Source organism: Nicotiana tabacum, chromosome 16 (assembly GCF_000715075.1).
Source record: "Nicotiana tabacum cultivar K326 chromosome 16, ASM71507v2, whole genome shotgun sequence".
Taxonomy (NCBI): domain Eukaryota; kingdom Viridiplantae; phylum Streptophyta; class Magnoliopsida; order Solanales; family Solanaceae; genus Nicotiana; species Nicotiana tabacum.
In genome coordinates this window covers 92904243-92911797 of record NC_134095.1, presented here as the reverse complement: position 1 = coordinate 92911797, position 7555 = coordinate 92904243, and positions in this window count along the sequence as shown.

The window sequence follows — 7555 nt, the reverse complement described above, 5'->3', positions numbered from 1 at the left end:
ATCTCTAATCTCAGCTCTATTTAATATAATTAGTATGCCTAACAAACATGACAATACAACTAAAGTGTGATGTGAATCTAAGACTACCTGGACATCTCATTGAATATAGCTACACACGAACTCTCGCCACCTAGTGCGTATGTAGCTCCCCACACAAGTAACATACAACAAAACACACCTAAGAGGATGAGTTCCCTTTTATAAGGTTAGGCAAGAGACTTACCTCGTTCTCAAACTCACTTCTGGTCTACAAATCCGCTTTAAATTCTCAACTTGGTGCCAAACAACCAGAAACTAGCCAAATATTATATAAACAAATCAATATATACTCAAAAGTTCATAATTTAACTATTAGGGTAATTACTTAACCCAAATTAGAAGATTCCTAAAGTTCAACCCCGGGCCCACGTGCCCGGATTCCGAAAATTTTTAAAAATAATTATTACCCATAACCTCACGAACTCAAATATATAATTTTTACCCAATTCCATAATCGTTTTCGTGGTTAAATTCCATTTTCATCAAAACTTAGGTTTTTCAACTAAACCCATAATTTTCACCATTTTACATGTTAAAATCTACCCATAATCTATGTATTTAACTTACATTGGATAGAAATTACTTACCTCCAATAGCTAGGTGAAAACCCCTCTTCAAAGAGCTCAAAAATCGCCTAAGAGATGAAAGAAATGAGCCAAAATAGCCTAAGTCCTCGATTTAAATGAACCTCACTGCCCAGCGGTTTTTGCACCTGCGATAACCAAATAGAATCAACTTATGAACTTCAAGTTCTTCCAACTCACTCCGAACGCGCCGAATCATACTTAAACTACTCGGAATGACACCAAATTTTGCATGCAAGTCTTAAATCACTATACAAAGCTATTCCTAGGCTCGGAATCCTTAACGGGCCTCAATAACACCAAAACCTACTTCAAACCAAATTTAAATAACTTTAAAACCTTTAATGCGCCAACTTTCAACTTTATGTGCAGAAACGCTCTCGGATCATCCAAAACCCGATCCGCACATACGCCCAAGTCTAAAATCATCATACAAGCCTATTAAGACTGTCAAATCACGGTTCCGAGGTCGTTTACTAAAAATACTGATCCAAGTCAAACTTAGCCCTTATAAGCCAATATTAAGGAACTAAGTGTTCCAATTTCAACCCAAACCCTTCCAAACACGAACTAACCATCCCCGCAAGTCATAAAGCAGTAAAAACACATACAGAAAGTTTTATTTAGGGGAACGAGGATGTAGAAAGTAAAATGATCGGTTGGGTCGTTACAATATATTTATATTTGCAGCCATACTTTGGGGTAAATTTTTCATGACTCCGTACCCGGTCTCATAGAGGACTCGGTTGTACTCGACCTCAAGAGGCCTCGACTGTACCCGATCTCAACAAAACTCGGTTTGGCCGGCCTCAAGAGGACTCGGTAGCCTGACATCGGTAGCCTGACATCACATATCAATATAGACAGCCACAGATGGGCTTGGTAATATCTCATATCATGCGTCAACATACCCAACTAATCAGTGGTTGCACAATAGGTATCGTACTCGGCTGACTATAGAGCAGCTCGTTAGAGTAAAAATAAATACATACACAATATATATATACACACACACACACACACAATATATATATATATATATATATATATATATATAGCAATGCAGTAGAAGTTTCAAGAGATAACAACTTTTAACTTTAGAGTGAATCATACTCTTCGACCACAAGATACCAACCGAAACAATGTAGACTTTAAAAGATATATTATCAGCAACAACACACAAGAACAAGATAACATCACTGAGAGGGCTTAGAACTACTAAACCTTACAGTACACAAGTCATTTAGAAAGAAGGAGAGACTTACACTAACTCATGCCAAGAAAGATGATTTCTCTATATGCCTTGTTGGAGATCTATTTACATTTCTATGGTGGTTAACTTTGCCTTTAATGAATCTTTAGAGTTAGTGCCACCACACGATGGGGGTTATAGCAATGATTCCAAGTTCCTTCAAGCTAAATCTTGCCAAATCTAGATTCACCTTCGACTTTGCCTCAATTTGCTAGGAAATTCTAAAGGCGTTGGGAGTATTTTGAGAGGACTTGTTCTGGTGATACTTCTAGAATGAAATAGAAAGAGCATCCCTGACATTTTTATATTATTACCAAGCATAGGAATTTCTGCCACTCCCACATGCAAAATGGGTCGCCCCGCTCTAGTCGCAGCGTCCGGTGAAATATTTGGTGCAAACCCACTGAAATGTGTGACCACCTTCTGGCCCCGGACGTGTCTCCAACTGATTGTTTATGCTAAAATCTACACTTACCATGATTTATTTAATTGTGGGGTGCAACAAATATGACATATCAACCCGTACCACAAGTGTCCATAGGCCACAACCTTTCCAAGACAACAATACCAATATCGCACAACACATAGCCCACACTTTAACCATAATGTGTACAAGAATCTCAATAGCAACAAAATAAAATGAAAAAATAACTCAACAATGAAAGATACTCCATTAAACAACAACTTCAACTAGAACAGGTTAATGACTCACAATAACTTCAACTTCAATTAATTGCTTAAGAATAAACTCAATAATGAAGGTATTTTCACAAAATGACAACTTCATTCTAGTGTATGACATAAGCTAGCAAGGAAAGATATGGCATGAAATAGCAACTACGTCTAAATGCATGAGGATAATTCGACAACAAAGGGATATCATATAATAGCAACTTCAAATAAGAATCATTCAACAATAAAACAACTTCAAATAAGCATATAAGAGTAAACTTGACAAATAAAAGATAGAACATGTGTTAACAACTTCAAATAAAGCATGTAAGAGTAAACATAATACGGAATGACAATTTTAATTAATGCATGAAAGAAGCCTAGGAGTCTAACCGGTCAAATACCACATATAAGTCCGAGTATGCACTTGTCACCTTGCGTACATTTTTCACATAATTCAAATAATTTAATCAACCCAATTCCTAGGGGGTAGTTTCCCCCACATAAATTTAGGCAAAATACTTACCTCAAAGAAGCTAAATCAAAAAGTCCTCCCAATGTGAAACAACCTCCGGATGGCTCAAATCTAGCCAAAATATCTTAATATCATAAATAAAAGCCATTAAAAATAATTTCGGATAATAAAGTTTCGATCTTGAACAAGAATCAAAAAGTTAATTCAAAAAGTCAACCCCCGGGCCCGCACCTTGGAACCCGATAAAACAAACAAAATACAAATATCCATTTCGATACGAGTCCAACCATACCAAAATTATCCAATTCCGACCTCAAATTGACTTTCAAATCATCATTATATGTTTTAGAAAGTATTTCTAAAACTAAAATCCCCAACTTTTCCAATTCAAATCACTAATTTAATGATAGAATCATGAAATATAACCAAATCCGGGTCAAGAATACATACTCCAATCCAAATCGTGCAAATAAAAATCGCCCAAAACCGAGCTCTATAACTCAAAATATGATAAAATAACCAAACCCTCGAACTATATACATGCTTCAGTGAAATTCGATTTTGCGGTCATAATGTCACATCTACAATCCCCGCTTATACGGAAAAAACCTCGCATATGCAAGATTCCAATAGCTGGCGCCTCACCGCATTTGCGGTTCACAAAAGGCTTTTGCGCTTATGCTTCTGTGGTCCTACTCCGCAGGTGCCCTTCCTCTTCTACAACTGGATGATTGCATCTGCGGTTCCTGCCTTCTTCAACCAAAGTCTGCACATGCGCCCTCTTGGCCGCTTCTGCGGCACTACATCTGCGGTCCCTTATCCGCAAGTGTGAAGGCATCAATACTTAGATTCTTCAACAATTCAACAAGGTTCCAAAATGATCCGCAACTCATCTAAAACACGCCCGAGGTCCCTAGAACCCCATCTAATCACACCAACCAATTCCAAAACATAGCGTGGACCTACTTGAGCCTCAAATCATGCCAAACAACATCAAAATCATAAATCGCACCTTAATTCAAGCCTAATAAACTAATAGACTTTCAACATTTATAACTCATGCCAGACCATATAAAATCAACTCTGAGTAACCTCAAATTTTTCATGAAAGTCCCAAATGATACAACAGACCTATACCAACTCTTGAAACCATAATCTGAGCCCGATAATAATAAAATCAATTCCCGGTCAAACCTATCAACCTTCCAAACCTTCAACTTTCCAATTTTTGCCAAAATGCATCAAATCACCCTATGGACCTCTAGTTCCAAATCCGAACATACACCTAAGTCTAAAAATTATCATACGAAGCTATTGGAGTCATCAAAATACTATTCCAGATTCGTCTACACAAAAGTCAAACTTCGGTCAACTCTTATAATTTAAGCTTCTAAAATAAAAATCATCCTTCCAAATATATCCCGAATCACATAAAAACCGAAACCGATTGTACGCGCAAGTCATAATGCATAATATGAAGCTACTCGAGACCTTAAGCCACCGAACGAGATAGTAATTCTCTAAATGACCGGTCGCGTCGTTACATTAAGAAGTACATAACACTAAAAAGGAAATAACTCATAAATAACAAAAACTTAGCCATCACAAGACTGAAGTGGTTATTTCATCATGATACTACAACTCTATATCTCAATACTCCCTCACAAGGTACATTGGTAGATCAATATCTGCAATAAATGTAGAAAAGAAAAAAATGAGCAGTGAGTACAAGAAGTACTCATTAAGTATCATTGACTGCCCCAATAAGGTAGCGATGGCTACAAAAATAACTTTTTTACTAAAATTTTATACCTATAGCACCCCGAGATTTTTCAAAATGCTTAATACATAATAAGAAAGTCATCAAATGCTAGCACATCATTTTGCATATTAATAATAATCACAAATGTATGTCTATATATATATATATATATAGCATTCAAAGTTGCATATGACCTAACTTCAAACTATCATTACTCCCTACGTATACTGAATTAGGATCCAGGTAACGTATCATAATAAAGTACAAAGAGTCTATTTCCATGTTTCAAACTGTCGTCATTTGAACTTTTGTATAGAAAGCTATGGCTAATTTATCAAACAATATCTTGTTTGTGCATCCAATTGTGTCACGACCCGGATTTTCCACCCTCAGGAATCGTGATGGCGCCTACTCGTGAAAGCTAGGCAAGCTGAGTATTATAAAAGCATTACCTTTTTTTTATTAAGCATGTTCAACAATTCAAAGTAATACTCCCTCCGTTTCATATTAAATGAGGTACTTTCTTTTTTAGTCTGTTCCAAAACAAAGATATTTCTAAATTTGGAAATAATTCAACTTTAAACTCTTTCATTTTACCCATTTACCCTTAATGAGAAGCCTTTATAGCCACACAAATGACATGACCTCACAAACTTTTTACCCCTTAAGCTTTAAGACCACAAGTTTCAAAAGTCTTCTTCTTTTTTCTTAAAGTCCGTGCCGAGTCAAACTACCTCATATAATATAAAACGGAGGGAGTAAGTGATTAATCAACGGAACAGTTAAATAACCAGAAATGCGGAAGACGAAAACTTAATCGTTTAACTAAACGTTGCTACATAATCTGAAGTACAATACTACCTAGAATTTGGTGTCACAAGTTACGGACCATCTAAGAATACTACAAATAAGGTCTAAATAAAAATACGCAAATCTGTCTCTGAATAAGTAAAACAGAAAGAAAAATGATAGGAGGAGATGTCAAGGCCCGCGAACGTCTGCAGGACTACCTCGGGTTGCTTGAGTGGACTGAAGACATCACCCTCACTGCGGTCCAAATGCTCCGGTATCAGTATCTGTACATAGTGCAGAGTGTAGTATCAGCACAACCGACCTCATGTGTTGGTAAGTGTCTAGCCTAACCTCGGCGAAGTAGTGACGAGGCTAGGACGGGACTACCAAATAAACTTGTACAGTTATATCATATACCGCATAAAATAAAAGCAAATATTCATAGTTAAAGATAGGAAGGGGGGATATGTTGCGGGTATATCAGGTAACAACAAAAACAAATAGAGAAATGCAAAGAATGCCGTAAATCAATTTCCAGCAAGAAATAAGGAAATAAGAAACAAGTACACATGTAATACCGTTGCAGGTGTGCAACCCGATCCCATTTCATATAGTACCAGTGCAGGCGTGCAACCCGCTCCCATTTCATATAGTACCGTTGTAGGCGTGCAACCCGCTCCCATTTCATATAGTACCATTGCAGGCGTGCAACCCGCTCCCATTTTATTTATCAATACCAATCATAAAAGAATCCCAGCAAGGGAACAATAATATAACAACAACATCCCAGCAAGGGAACAATAATGATAATCCTCATATGAAGCACGAATAACCACAACGGAGTCATAACAATTACAATACAAGACCCACGCGCATGCTTGAAACCGACGTATAGATACTCGTCACCATACCTATATGTCGTACTCCACAATTAACACATAGCAAATAAGACACGACTCCTAATCCCTCAAGCTAAGGTTAGGCCAAACACTTACCTCGATGCCATGAACACAATTCAAGCCTCAACTACCATTTTACCTCTTGATTCCACCACCAATTCGCTCGTATCTAGCCACAAGTTACTTAACTATATAAATAAATGTTTAATGAATTAATTCTAATGCATGAAAATAGGTTTTCTAAAGTTTTTTCCTAAAAGTCAAAAATTGCCCTGGGCCCACATGGTCAAAACCCGATGCTCGAACCAAGACCCTATTACCCATTCCCCCACGAACCCAAATATATAATTTGTTTTGATATCGAACCTCAAATCGAGGTCCAAATCCCCAAAATTTGAAAAACCTAGGTTCTACCCAAAACACCCAATTTCCCCCATGAAAACTCTTGATTTTGAGTTGAAATCATGTGAAAAGATGTTAAAGATTGAAGAAATTGAGTTAGAAATGACTTACATTCGATTTGGAGAAGAACTTTTCTTTGGAAAATCGCCCAAGAGAGATTATGTTTTGAAATGGTTTGAAAAATGAAAGATTTTCGGTGAAGTCATGAATTTGCAAGTCGCAGAGAGTCGCATTTTCGACAATGGGGATTGTATGGTCCCGTGATTTTTTTACTCAAAACCCGAAAGCTCGTAGTGCCAAGTTAGGTATATGTGTTAGAGATTTGTAAAAGCGAGCCGCGGTTCGGACCCTTTGGATTGATTTGTGCATTAAAAAGTTAAGGAACAATGTTTTCCAGAAAAGTACGTTTCTACGGTCCATTATGCGATCGCAGAATAGCTATGCGGACCGCATAGTCGCCGCAGAGTCATACAGTTTGATGGTTAATTTGAGGTCAACTATGCCGCCAATTATGCGATCGCATAATCAATATGTGGGCCGCATAGTCATCGCATAATCCTCTTGGAAATTTTGTGAGGGGCAGTTCTGCGGTGCATTATGCGACCGCAGAACAGGTGTGCAGTTTGTTCATGTTTTGGGGCCATTTTTGCTGTCCATTTTGCGGGCCGTATGTCTATT